Source organism: Hippoglossus stenolepis, chromosome 16 (genome assembly GCF_022539355.2).
Source record: "Hippoglossus stenolepis isolate QCI-W04-F060 chromosome 16, HSTE1.2, whole genome shotgun sequence".
Classification (NCBI taxonomy): domain Eukaryota; kingdom Metazoa; phylum Chordata; class Actinopteri; order Pleuronectiformes; family Pleuronectidae; genus Hippoglossus; species Hippoglossus stenolepis.
In genome coordinates this window covers 19,707,783-19,723,035 of record NC_061498.1, presented here as the reverse complement: position 1 = coordinate 19,723,035, position 15,253 = coordinate 19,707,783, and the positions used below count along the sequence as shown (strand labels likewise).

At 47.0% G+C, this 15,253-nt stretch overlaps 1 protein-coding gene across 1 annotated transcript in view; it reads right to left on the bottom strand.

The window, feature by feature from the left end:
• The window catches only part of hoxb3a (homeobox B3a), a 39,285-nt gene extending 24,039 nt beyond the window's left edge, over positions 1-15,246 (bottom strand). The window contains exon 1 of the mRNA XM_035180004.2: positions 15,149-15,246. The gene's annotated coding sequence lies outside the window, so the exon portion shown is untranslated. The remainder of the gene's footprint in view (positions 1-15,148) is intronic.
• Positions 15,247-15,253: the final 7 nt, after the last annotated feature.

Below are 15,253 nucleotides of genomic sequence, written 5' to 3'. Positions count from 1 at the left end.
AACATGCATCTTCTCTCTTTACACCTAGCCGTCAGGTCGCTATTCTCTACGACTCATTCTGTCTCACACAGAGTCCAGGCGCACACCTCTCTGCTGTCCACACCGCAGTGAAGAGAGAGAGAGGGGGGGAGAGAGAGAGCATGGTGAAGCGCCCTCTTGTCTGTTACCTATTTTGAGGCATCTGTCGTCAGCTGCATTCACACACACAGAAAGAAAAAAAAAGTTTTGGGATAGCAGTGGAGCTTGAACGCGGGCACACCCCGCGGATGCCCCGGCGAGTTCGAGAGCGACCACGGTCACACAACAGATAATTAATGACATGTCGAGCGGCGGAGCGCGTGGGATGGGGACGCCCCGGGAACACACACCGGGACACTGAACGAGAAACATCCCCGGCTGACTGACCATACCTGCTGTCCCTCGGCGTCTCTCCTCCTGGATCTCTGCTGTTGCACTTTTGGTTTATCCCCTCCTGGATGCAGAGTGTTTGGGACACGGACGGACACACCGGCTGGAGTATGGAGGACCACAGAAACCCTTATTGGAAAACCTTGGACGTATTCTTCAATGATTCCGGCTGCGTAATTACGCGCAGTCGGCCTGACAGGTCGACTCTTTTCTACCCAGTTCAAAATGGCAATAAAACAGAATTCGTGCCGGTCAACCCCGCGAATTCGCTGCAGTGCTCCAGCCGCGCTCACTGAGACGCCTCTGCAACATAACGCAGCGCAAAACTCCGACAATTAAAGGCTACACCCGCAGCGCCAAAGCAGACGGGGACTGCTCGGTCTGGGGCTCGCGGTGCTACTTTGCCCTAAAAAACACACTGAGTGCGCGCGCTCACCCGCCCCCCCACACAACACAGCAACCCACCCACCCCTCTGCTTGTTCTGCAAAATCCCCCGTACAGCGGGGCCGGTGCGTGCCTGGCCAGCCCCGCGGTCAGGGCTCGCGCTTTTCTCTCCCTGGAGCCTGATCTTATGCTCGACGGTGGCGCGGGAGCCAGAACCGGGGTGCAGCGCGTGCTCCGGTGTGTAGGCCCGGTGAGCTGGACGTGGTTTCATCCACAGCCAGAGCTTTTCTGGACTGAGCACATGGCGCCGCATTCCCTGAGCTCTCCTCCTATGCCAATTTCATTCCTCCTCTTCTGCATCTTCCTCTCCTCACCCCTCCTATACCATCCAGTCGCTTCTTCTACTCCTTCCTCCCGCCGGTTGGCATCTTGCTCAGCGTCCCATGCGTGCACGCTGGCGTTCTTACTGTCCTGGCCAGTGGCCGTGAGTCCTCATTGACCTGTAACCTTTACAGACCAAGAGGTTTTAGATTCGTCCCTTCATGATTTGATTGATTATAGATTATGGAATATCTTTTTTTACCCACCGCGTCTTCCCCACCTCTCCCTTGCGCTCTCTCCCCGCTCGGACCTCTTGGTTCGCTCTTTCGCCCCAGGATAGGCGAACTGACACCGTGAACTGTTTCTGAACCGGGCTGCTGACTGACAGCTAGACAGCTCACCAGGTCCTACGGGGAGCTGGAGAAGGGAGGCGAGGGGGGTGGAGGGTGTGGGTGGGGGGTGTGTTGGTTCTGGTTCGTGTTCCTGTCCGATTGTAGTAGGGTCTGGGCGCTGAAACAGGGGGTCAGGGGAGTTCAGCCTGACCTGCCCGCGCGTCCCGCCTGCGCCAGGGGGCCAGGTGTGGGTTATTACATGGCGTCAAACAGCGAGCGATCAGAGGAGAGGAAGATGAGGAAGGAGGTTTGAAGGGAGAGAGAGAGAGAGAGAGAGGAGAAATTCCGCTGTGATTTGACCTGTGCACATCCAACATGGGGAAGTGTTTCCGCCGCTGTGCGAGGCTTGTTTACACATCCACTGGCGGAGCACAGCGGAGAGGCCTGCAGTCAGAACCACGTCCCGAACATTATTCACATGGTTGCCTAGCACGAAAACAAAATCAAACCAGCGAAACGTCACAATTATAAAGGCGATGAATGAAACTACCATATCTGATTTCAAGCCCTCCCACATGATGACCCACATACTTAAACACATACAGATGTCACAAATGTGTTATTAATCCACACTCTGGTCTATGGGGCCTGCAAAACCCCAGGAAGGACAATATTCGGGAAATAGATACTGCTGCTTCTGTTTTGTGACATATAAACCACGCTGACTGAAATGCTAAAACAGTGAAATGCAGCGTGAGCGTATACAGGCGGGTTGTGGCGACATGTTGGACAGACTGGACATCTTGCTTTCTGTCCTGCGCGCAAACACTCACAGTTTTCCTCTGCTCATCTGGTGAGACGAAATAAATCTCAAAGAGACGCACATGACTTTCTCTCTCTCTCTCTCCTCTCTTTCTGCCTCTGTGTGTGTATTAGTGTTATCAGCCCACACATACATACATGCCTTCACCGCCACACACACACACACACACACACTGAGAGCAGGAGAGATAAAGCGAGGAACAGGAGGAGGAAAGAGAAAGATAGAAGTTCAATTATACCGAAGCGCTCGTTATTTGCACGTTATTTCCCGTCTGTCCCCGGGTTGATAAAAGAACAGAATGGGAGCGGGAGGACGCCCGTGCCCGGTCCCGTCCTCGTGGAGACATGTCCGACTCAGCAGCTCGGTCTCTCCCTCGTTCTCTCTCGCTCTCTTTCTTATCGCTCCGGCGCATGCTGCAGCTCCGCGGCCGGTTGGAGGATGGGTGGGTGGGGGGGCCAGGATACGGGATACGGTTGCAGCCGCTAAATTTTTACGCGCCTTGAAAACACTGACGATTATAAATTAGCACGAGGCGTTTTAGATTTATTCCCAAACGGATAATCGTCACCGCGCGAGGCGAGGAAGTGTCCGGTGCGTGGGGCACGAGACTGGATATCCACAGCCTGTAAGAGATCAAAGCTATTCATGCTATAGATTCTATATTCAATACTACTGATAATAATAATAATAATAATAATAATAATAATAATAATAATAATAATAATAATAATAATAATAAGATAATGTAAGTAAAATATTTAAATGCTACAAAATTGTATATTATTATTATTGATAATAATAATCATTTGTTTTTCTAAAACCTCCCCTTTTGATTGGTTGATTTAAGCCCATGTTAACTCGCGCTGTTAACATTACTTTGCCCACACTTAAATCTTCAGCTTGTTAACGTCCAGCGGCTGTAGATTTATGAGGCCCAGCGGTTCTCTGATTTATGTCGGACTGCTTTCAAAGAATCACTGCTCCTTTCCTTAAAAGACACCAACAAATGCTTCTTTCCAGTGCTCCCGTGGCTTCTCACTTGAGGAAAAGACACCGGGTGCGTCTTCAAGCGACGATTATATGTGCGAACCTAAAATGACAAGTTAACTCAGCAGCAGCGTTTTTATGGGAATAGCTCCGGGCGGATCGGAGCGATGAGCACCACTTTTATGGATATCGAACACATTTCCAGTGCCGCTATTTTCACTTAGGTAATTTCTATTATTTTGTAATAACTTTTCTGTCCTTCTTACATCATATTTGCAGGAAATGAATGTGGTCAAAGTAAAAATACTAATACATACATTCAAAATATAGCCTACGTATATTTTTTAAATTAAGATTTGCTTTTATTTTTATATAAACATAGCCTAATGTAAAATTACATATTATGAATTAAATGTAATTTGATCAATTCGATATAATTCATAGGCCAAGTTACAGTTAGTTATATACATCTTTTTTTTTAAATATCTCTTTTGTATTTTGTCCTCATTTTTGAGTTGGAATAAATCGCTAAAAAACTGTGAGCGAGACAATATGGCTGCCGAAGCCGTGAGTGGGAAGATGCGCTTTGTGTGAACACTTGTCTCTTCCAGACGCGTGGGTCGGCACCGACCTTGTCTTTGACCACGTGCAATAAAAGGATGTTTCATTCCCAGTGTATACAAACAGATTTGTGCCGTTTTGCTGTGTAGCTACTTGATCTTGTTAAGGGTTTCCGCCCCAAAAGTAAAGAGGGAGACCGCAGGGCTGCAGCTGAATGTTCCTGCTGCACCAGATTCAAAACAAGATTTCAACCAACAATAAATCTGAGCCAAAGACTCTCACTCGCTGGTTTTAACTGCGCAAGACGCTCCATTTTAAACCAGAGCGCAGTTAAATTCACGAGGGTTTTAATAAAAATCGGAGTAAAAGGCGCCATTATTCCTTTAATAGCCTGCACCGGAAGGTGGAAACCAGTCGCTTAGACGATTCTGCTCCTGTTCAGCAAAATGCTACAGCCCCACAATAAAGAAGGTGTAACAGCCTGTAGCAACACACACAAACAAAACTGCAACGTTTTCAGCCGCCTCATTTATACCACTGACGTCACAACGGGCTGACAATGCCTTCAGAGGGTTTTTCGGTGTAAACATTAATTTCAGCCTCATGGTGCGTTCAAGTCTTTCAGGCTATCTGTGTTTTTCACATGTAACAACCGTGTACTGTGGAGAGGCTGGTGGTGCAGCAGCTCAGGCAGAGGGATTGAACCGTGGTAAGAGAAGCAGAGAGAGCTGTGGCTGCAGTGAGGCCTCGCAGGGGCTCAGATCCCCCTCCTGCAGCTCGGATAGCAGCTATAATGGATGTCAGACGACGCAGTGATATCATTTCTCACCACCGTTTCAAACATTTGAACTATTTCTGCCGCGGTTTGATGTGGGACTATATCTCGCCAGACAAAACACACTTAACCGTGGACACATGCCCGGGATAAGATAAGATAAACCGGCTGCTGCCTCTGCTGGCGTGCAGTCCTCTCCCCTGATGTTGGGAACTTGCGGTTTGATTCATTTACTAACGTGCTTCCCTCGGAAACTTTTCTCCACACTCACCTACCTGCCTTCACCGCGGCAGCATGGCGGCACCGCGTGGCTTCTGCAAATGCGCGCCCGACGCTTCCATGACACCCACATCAGATATGAGGGGGAGATACGCGGCGAATTATATAAATATATATGAAAAAAGGGGAAGGAAGGAAATCTTGTCACCCCCTCCCCCCTCTCTCCCCGTCTCTTTCTGTCCACAGAAATGAGGCGGGATATTGTTCCTGACACGGCAGCGGACAGAGAGGAATACGCATTTCGAAAAGCGCTCCCCTCTTGCTGCTTCTGCCATTATTATGGGATGGGAAGCCGCGGAGACCCTCTAATTTGGTTACACTAAGGTTTACACTGGTAGTGATGGCCGAATGGGGAGAGAGATGGGGGAGAGGGAGGGGGGGAGTGCAAGAGCCCAGCCTTGGAAATTTAATTGTAAAGTGTTTCCCGATGCACATCCATCCATCTGCACAAGATACAGCCAAGTGTATTATTATTATTATTATTTTAATAATAATAATAATAATAATTATTGATGTTGTTATTGATGCAATATGTATTTCAATGTGTGTGTTTCGTATGTAGCCTATATAATAAAATTATTTCATGATGCGTTCACTGTCCACTGTCCTGCATTTTGCTTATATTACCACCAGGCTTTACACACACAAAAACGAGCGTCATCTACCATTATAGTGCGTTATGAGGTTAGCGGAGGAAATTACGTTTACCCCAATGCACCACCCACCCTCCAGTCACCTCCACCACCCCACTGCTACTGGCAATGGTAAAGGCAACATTTTTAAAAAGTTGATAGCTACACCTCAACCAAATTCACAACAACTCACTGAGTGAGTCACTGCATTGGATTGCATACAGCAGGAGAATTGTACATTTACAGAATGCAACTAAATTCATATTCGTGGGTATAAATATCGAGGAGCAGGCGGCTAATCTCTGCATCTTGCTCCCCTCGCCACATTAAAAGAGAAGAAGAAGAAGGTCTGATTCACGGTGAAGGATTTGAGCAAAAGCAGAGACACTTGAGTGCTGACATGAATAATGGCGCCCAGCTCAGATCCAGCAAACATTCAAAGAAAACACATTGGGGAAAAACGAGGAGGTATAAAAAATGAAGCCAGGCTGAAGTGTGCAGCCTGGTTTCTTCCATGAACTTAAATGGATCCCATATAAACAAGCCTGCCCTCCTCTAAAATTAGCAGCAGCAGATGAATCTTTTCGCAGCAGAAAACGTTTGTTTTGTGTGGTAAGGAACCGTCAGCTGGTAGTTTCGGTGACACGAATAAATTATCAATTCCACAGCCATTCCCTGGGATTTTTTCTGCCAATGCAGAAAGCTTCAAAAACAAACGGGGCCTGCATGGGCTCATTTTGCTCATTGTAAAAGTCATGGAGTCGAACCGGCAACGTTTAGCTCTGCAGGCTTCAGCTCCCTTGGCTGAACTACTTGGACTCACTCACACCTCCTGGCTAGATAGATGAGATTTTCCTGACGGCGGGTCCCTGTTTTATGAGATTTCACGGCGGCCGAGGCGCGCCCGGAGTGCCAAATTTAAACAAATCTCCCGTTAATTGGTCGCCGCAGTAATTCAAGACCCGCAGCTACAGCCAGCTACTGTCACACTGAGGGAGGGGAAATAAGGAAACCCACCCCGAGTTATAATCAAGTGTAGAGGGGAGTGTGTGTGTGAGGGAATGGAGGGAGAGAGGCGGAGAGGCGATGGAAACATAACCGGAGCAGAACGAGGAGGAGAGCCGGGAGAGGAGTCTGTGCAGCAGAGATCTCTTCCTCCTTCTCCTCCTGCTTCCTAGTTCCGGTGCATCATCGCTCCATCGACCGTCATTTTTCTCTCTCCCCTCCGTCTCCCCACAGCACGGGGAAGCATGATTTATCGCGGGCACCACCATAAACAACAGCACTCCCTCACAAACACACAATGGCAGCCCCGGCCGCACGCTGACACCCTGCCTCACTATAAATCAAGAGAAGTAGCTAGCTGGGGGGAAAGAAGAAGAGGAAGAAGAGGAGAGAGAGAGGGAGAGAGCGAGGGAGGGAGGGTGAGGGATAGACAGAGCCAGATAGAGAGAGATGTAGAGGCAGACAGGAGGTGATGGGAGAAAGATGGAGAAGAATATCCAAGTGCTTCTTAAACTATAAACAGCCATCGGCTAACATTGCATTCCTCCATCTCTCTCTCTCTTCCCCCTCTTCCCTCCCTCCCTCCCTTCCTCTCTCTCTCTGCTTTGCACCGCTTCAACCTATAAACAATGGCTGGTGATGATGATGATGGGTGGGGGGTCATGTGTAAACAACACTAAACAGCAACATGCACGATGAGAAAACACGGCGGAAGATGGGTAGTTTTTTGGGGGGCTGCATATTTACCACGATGTTAAAATAGCCTATGAGTCAGTGAAGGGGGGATCGCGGCTGGCGAAGATGAGGAGGAAGACGCGTGGCTGTTTCCCCCCGTGCGGTCCCCTTCCTTCCTTCCTTCCTTCCGCAGTACTCACGGTGTCCACAGCGACCCGCAAGACGCGCGCCCGTCCAAATTTGTTTTATTGCAGCCTCCTTCTCTCTTTTCTCTTCCCCCTCTCTCTCTTCCTCTCTCTCTCTCTCTGTTGGCGTTTCTCAGTGACTCCTCTTCTCCCTCACTCTTCCCCCTCTCCGCTGCTATAGGGGCTTGTATTCTTTTTTTTTCTTTGAAAAGACAGTTGAGATTTCCACGTCAGACACACACAGGCACACACACACACACACACACACACACACACACACACACACCACACACACACACACACACACACACGGAGGAGCACCGTGCCTCACCGTTATATTCCTGACGAATACATATCTATTCTTTAACCTCGGCATTAATAATTTAATGAACCACGTGACGTGTCGGTCGGGGCGGGGATTAGGGGTGAGGGTGCTGGTGGGGTTGGTGGTGGTGGTGGTGGGGGATATCTGTGCGCCTCTTACTTCGTGGGAGTGGGAGGGCTGCGTGATGCAGGGGCTCTGTTTGAGTTTCAAAAATAAAAAGAAAGGAAGATAAAACAAAAATATTAAGAGAGAACCTGTGTTCACCTTTCAGCCTCCTCCCGGGAGCCACCGTGCGTAATGTGCGTAAAGTAAACCAGGGTAGGTCTGTAATAGAGAGGGAGAGCGATAAAAGATGATTGTCACCAACTCGGTTCCCCTTTCTTTAAAAATGACTGCCCGCCTCAGACTCTTTCTTCGTTATTCCTCACTGTCACCTCTGCCTCAGCTCGCCGTTACTCGGCTTGAGAGAGGTGCTGGTGGAGAGGGAGGGGGGATTCCTGACACTGTCCCGTCTTATATTTCAACGGATCCGTTTCCAGCAAAGTAGGAAATGTTCGATTATCGCAGAGGAGTTGATTTCTCCCGCTCGGAGTCATGTTCGGCGCGTCCCGGAGCTAAACTAAATATTTAACAGCCGCGGCGCGCACTCAAGAGCAGAACTGTGTCAGAGGAAATGAATCACGGCGGATTCTTTTGACAATTATAATTCATGTTCCGCGTCGAAATGGAAACAGACCAGACCGGGCTCTTCACCCACATCTGTGTGATCACATGTATCAAAAATTAATATTTTATCTGGACAAAATTTTCATGAGTACTTTTTTTAAAAATTTTTTTAACCCTGGTGGGATAACTGCTGTGATTTATTTAAACAGGAAGAGTCTTTATAGAGGAGAGATGTGGCAGACAGGTGGCACAGGAGAACAGAGCTGTTCCAAAAAGAGATGGAGAGAGGGACACAGATAGAGAGATATTAAAGAGACACAAAGAATAAAAGAGAGAGAAGGTGTGTGTGTGTGTGTGTGTGTGTGTGTGTGTGTGTGTGTGTGTGTGTGTGTGTGTGTGTGTGTGTGTGTGTGTGTGTTAGTGTAGACCGACAGAGAAACACCGGAGAGACAGAACCACCCGTCGCGAGGCGGGGCAGCAACAATAGAAGGTTCAGAAGCTGGAGCCGCAGAACAATGGAGCTGGAGAATCAAGTGCCGGCGCTGGAAGTCTGTGCCGGGGCTCACCGAGCTCCTGAGCGGCCAACAAGGAACACTTCAAGGTCAAACAATGAGCCGCAGCCGCCTCCAGACCTGCGGCTGCAGTGCGAGAAGGGGGTTTCAAAAAAAAGAAAAAAAAAAGAACCCTAACAACAGCACCTGCCTTCAGGTGTAGGAGCTGAAAATACCCGAGCTCCTCTGCGCATTAAGACCAGACCCACTCCCTTTTTATATTCCACACTGCCACTTTGAAACAACTGGGCCAGAGGAGCTGGTTCACAAACGCAGCTTGGAGTTGGAATAAAATCCCTTACATGACAAAGCAAAGTTAAATAAATGTACAAATCAATAAGGAGGCATTGTAACTCTCAGCGTGTTAACAGTGAACCAGTTTAGTGGCCAGCTGATTTATTTTTTCACGTGCACAAAAAGAACACAATCTCACAGGCTGAGTGGTTTAAAAGTTGCATAGAAGGAAACACAGAGGCGGGTCCCCGAGATTGTACCCACAACAAGATTGAAATCAAACATTCGCGGTGGTGATGATGGCGCGCGTAATGACGGCCATAAATTATGGCAATCACAGTGTGAAACAGCAGCTAAGATAAGTCGCAGCAGAGACCTGGGAACGGGCCGACAACAGCAATACCAAGCAGCAGCGTAAACCTGGCACAGATATAAAATCATCCAGAAATGTCTCAACAATGATTCTACTACTACTATAATAATAATAATAATTATAATAGTAATAGTACAAATAATAATCCTAATAATAATACTGATAATAATAATAATAACAATTGTGTTTTGTGATTGTAGACCACCGCCATTGTTATGTCTGAGAACAGCGGACAGGAAGGAATGTCTTTGTGACATGTATATATATTTCAACAACTGAGTATCTACTGATATTCCACATGTGACACTGTGCTGTTATGTGTTAATTGATGGTTATTATCATTATTAGTATTCTAACTTTTATCAGCTTGGTGCAGAATCACCCTAACGTGCCAGTGCATGGGCCAGTTGAAGTGATGTTGGAGCTGTGTGCAATCGTGGGGGTCTCGTGGTCCATGATGGATTAAGACAAGGTAAATTCTTCCTCCTCGGTAATGATTAACTGGCCTTTGAATAAAAGGAGAGAAACTGAAAATGTCTCTTTGTTAAGATGTAGAATGGCCGTAAAATTAAAGTGTCCAAGGCGTGATTAAATGGTTACTTATTACATCATAAAACGGTATTATTCTCCTTATTATTATTATCATTATTTTTATTATTATAGTTGCTGTGGTTAAAGTTATTGACAGATGTGAGTAGAGCAGACACAGTCAGAGACAGAGATGGATTCACCCCAAACATCTCGACTCGTCCCGTGGATCGTAAATCTGCGAGAGACGGCAGCACGCGCACAACAGTTTTTTCAACAAAAGAAAAAAAAAATCTCTCTCTCTCTCTATATAATATATTCTTTTCTGCGAGACGTGAGGGCTTTCCTCCGTTATGGAGTTGCATCATATACACCCCCCTACTCAAACTATTTTTTCTCTTAAGTTGCACATGTAAGCATGGGGCGCGCTGTGCAGCTGCTGATTCATTATTATATGGAAAAAAAGCCTGGATCCATAATAGATATTGTGTGGACGCCGCCTGCCTGTACTTGGGGTGGGAGACAGAGCGCCGTTTAATAGGCTGCAGTGAGTGTGAGCTGCTGTCACACACGTCACATCATTGATCCTGTCATATGTGACTTCTGAGCTCGGTAAAAACAGCCTGAGCATTGTTGGCCTTATAAAGGCTGAGCGAGAGCCCGCTGGGTTACAGTACTCATCCATTACACTCTGCGTGTTTATTACGGTTTTACGTTTCCACGCTGCTCTCTGGACTGACTGATGTGCTGTGATTCACATTATGAACATGTGTTCTCACACAGTTTGACCAAATGCTTTTGTCATAATACTAATGGATGAGCACTTCTGGTTTACTGCTGTACAATGAATTGGCGTGTGGTATTTTATGCAGCATCCTAAAATAAATATTTTGCACCACAATTTGCATTTGTAACAACAATTTGAACAAAGAGCCCAGAGTCCTACATTTGAGAAAATCAGCGTAACTAATGAGTAGAACGTTTCCTCACTATCTGAAGAGAATCTTGCATTTCCTGTTTTGTGCATTATTCATTTTTAATTTGTTGAAGGCTTATAACGAATATAAATTATCACTGGAGATATAAAAAAAAAAAAGCAACGCTGGAAATTAATTGTCTTCTTGCGACTGTGGTGATATTTAAAATATTTCATGACGAGGCCTTCACCAAAATCACTCACAATAAACTTCGGATGAGAGAGGCTGAATCTGCCAAATCCCCTCTGCTGTCTGCAGGATGTTATTATGGAGCCTGCGCGTCTTTGTCATGGGGATATTGATAAGTAAAAGGTGGGGGGTGGGGGGGCTGGGGGTTTGTTTAATACTGTGGTATCAATACGCGTTCACGGGCCTAATGCCCCGCCATCAGTCACACAGGCCGCGGAAGCGTATTTATCACTCACATCTAACGGATATGAGCGCTGCTGTAACAAACAAGGGGCAGGATCATCCCACTGTATGTGGCACCGCTTGTCTCCATTCACTGGCTGTGCGCAGCAGCGTGCACCGACACTGCGCTGCAAACAGAGGGGATTCACCCTGCGAGGAAAGAAACTCAGAATAAGACTCAATAACTCATTCATATGATTCATGAGTCATTGCAATGAAACGAGTAATATTCAATCTGTGATAAGACTTCGTGGTGACTTCAATATGAAGCATCTTTGTTGCGAGGTTGTGATGATTTGACGTAAAACAGAGCAGAGGAAATAATAATCGTAAAAGAATGCGTTGTCTTTATTTAAATGAATAAAATCAAAGCAGCACACACAACTGATAGAAAGTGATTCATGATTTGGCTCCAGATCCTGTGACGTTTTTTCTTCATCAAGTTATTTGCGGTTTGGTTTTTCAAAGGCTTCAGTGCTCGGTCGTATCTAAACCAGATCTTAAGTATTATTTATTATTTAAAATATTGTATGTAACTACACAGCCCTGCAGCCACAGCATTGTACCACAACAGCCTATAGTGGCTTATCACAACACGGTGTGTATGCGCGTGTGGCCGTTTGGTAACCATTATTTGGCTCCCTCTCTTTAATACTTAATACACGTCTCCTTTTAAATGGATCACAGACACAGACACACACACACGCACACACAGTTGCAGTTGTAAAAAGCCTGGCAGCCATATATCTCTGGTGACGACCTCCTCCTGCAGCTCGCGCGCCTGCACCGTGACCTCCTCGGCTCCTCGCGCTCTCCAAAATAATAAATTTCTCGGCCAAAGCGGCTGCAACAAGCGCGAGGACAGAAAGAAAAGAGAGAGAGAGGGAGAGAGAAAACACGCGGGCGATTTGTCTGGCAATTAGCAAACCACCGCAAGACTCCCAGGCCAGAGAGAGAGAGAGAGAGAGAGAGAGAGAGAGAGAGAGAGAGAGAGAGAGAGAGAGAGAGAAGGGGGGGAGTTGTTGTAACTTTTCTGGGTAAGTGTCTCTGTTATCTGAGACTGTGAACATTATAGTGCATGTTTATGTGCAATCCCATCACCTGTGTGTGTGTGTGTGTGTGTGTGTGTGTGTGTGTGTGTGTGTGTGTGTGTGTGTGTGTGTGTGTGTGTGTGTGTGTGTGTGTGTGTGTGTGTGTGTGTGTTGTGTTGTGTGTGTGTGTGTGTTGTGATCACTGAAAAGCCATGCAGCTTCCTGTGTAAATCCACTGTCACCACACTGACAGCAAACTGTAAAGCAGCAAGCATCTTCTCTGTAAACTCCGGGCCGGAGTGGGAGCTGCCTCACATCTGCCTGCCTGCTGGACAGGCCCCGACTGCTCCACACTTTCACGTCACACTTATTCAACTGCTAATCCCACCGAGACTACACACAAATTCTGCTTTCGGCTGGGGAGAGGCATCAGGACGAGTCATAAAGCTGCAGAGAATAAAAATTACAGCTCGTAAGGACATACAGGGGCAGAGGCAGACTTGAGATCACTGTGTGCTTCCACTAACTAACAGCTCAGTGGGCTTTTATGCAGCAGCAGAGCAGCAGGGGTTTTAATTTAACAAGCATGTTTTTAATGAACCTGCATGAAGGCAGAAATTAGGTTTGCCCCATTCAAGGTTTCAGGCTGAGAAACTTTACAAACTACTGCATTGGATTTGTGTATAAATCAGTTAGGACTAAAGCTAGAGAGCATTGGTTTACCCCTCCCTCATCACTGCTGCGTTGCATCCTGTGGCACAACATGATGCACACGATTGTACAGCAAAGAGCAGACATATGTGTGCAAAGCTGTCTGAAGAAGAAGCCAGTGCCTTGTGTGTATTAGCTGGCGCTCATGTTGGTCCTCAGTAGAATACAAGACAGAAACAACAGGAGGAAGTGATCACACACTAACATTTACCACTATACTATTCAAAACACCCCAGAGCAGCTTTAACCACACATTTGTATACACACTGCAGTTATTTGCTCAAAGTGCATCACTTCAGTTGACCGTCCTCAAAGCCATCCTGAGAATGTATCAGGATTTTGGAGTAAAAACACAAATTATACAATAAATAAAGATTAAATAAATAATAATATTAATAAGTAGACCTCCATAACTACATGAAACTGCTGAACTAATGGAAAAAGTAGCTCCAAAGGTCCCTGGATGTCAGATTTGTTTGGGTTCCATTGTTAACTATTCAAAAATACACAGTTCCTCATTCTGCAGGGGGGTGCTGGCTGGGAAACTTGCAGTTTCTCCAACAAGTCCTCCAACTTGAACGACCACATAGGTCATTTGTCTCCACCAGGAGTGGGGGTAGGACTGGTGTGGCGTGGAGGTCAGCCTCTGGCTTCAGAGCCAGTGGACCTCATCGGTCAGAAAAACCTGTCCCCTGTTTGAACCCTCCGCGGCCGCAGCTTGGCCATTCCGCTGATCCTGCATGACCATCGATTTCTATCCCCCTCCTCCTCCTCCACCTCCTCCCTCTCCTCCTTCCCTTCGATACGTGCCGCTTATATTCCGGCCATTTGTTTCCTATCCTTCTCCACGCATCGCATCACGCCCTGACCTGCCTTCTCCCCATGAGAGGCCGGAGCCCCTCCACCTTTCTTTTTTCTAATTCAGGGCAAATTGATTTCTGAAGGGGTCAAGCAGAAGTGAGTGCGCTTCCTGAGGCCGCTGCTGCTCGGCTCAGCAGATACAGGAGGCCTGAGCGCACATGGCGACCTGCGATCGTTCGCAGTTCATTTGGAAAAGCCTTGTAGATCGTTTGTTTTCGTGGTAAATTGTTTTGGAGCACAACCGGGAGAGTATCCATTAACCAGAGCTCCCCCAGTTCTTTTAATTTTTCTCTTTCAACCACTCCCCCTCCCTTTCGATTCGGTGCCATATTATTCATATCCCCACCTCGGTGTCTGTGGCTTATTTGCACCTGGCCGACAACACGCACACACATTCACACATACATATATGGAACAGTAGCTCATTAAAAGCTATAGGCCTAAACCACAGCAACACTTTATGACCACAGAAACACAGCCAAGACAAAATGCATAATGAGCTCCGGGTGAACCAGGAATAATTCACGTGGGCCACTCTGCCATATATTAGCTGGAGCATTTATGAATTTTCCTGGAAGCCTGCGTATATGACTGTATTACCTTGGTAGTCCAACTCTATCATATGCCCTATATAAATAAAAATACACCTTCAGCTGAATCTGAAAAAAATGTATTTATTGCAGCTGATTTTATAAACCCTGCGCGTAAAAGACGCACGTGGGCACATATTACGCACAACAGCAGATGCTCGAGAAGTGACAGGCCTCACGAGTGACAGACACAGAGGTGACACCACCGAGGCAAAGGGGTGGCGGAAAAACAGTTGCACAAACTTCGGAGAAAACAGAGAACAGCACAACAAAAGCCAGTCATCTGTGGCTGTATATACACTCCACTCTCACACACCTTACAACACAAACACGCAGCTCCAGAATGAAAGCCCCCGCGGCCATAAATGCCCCCTTCGCCTGACCTCGCCAAATGCGCACAGGGGGCAATAAAACCATAAAAACTGGCTCGGTGCCGTTTGCCTGCTCTGCTCCTCTGTGCAGCAGGGCCAAACCGCCAGAGGCACAACAGTGAAGGCAAAATGAAATTCCCAGGCCTCTTACCTTGGACGTCACCACTTGGAGCGACCTCTGGGCCATCTTCCTTTTGCGCCGGGTGGGCTCTCCGACTGATTTCTTGGAGTTTCTTTGGAGGGATTTTCTTCTTTC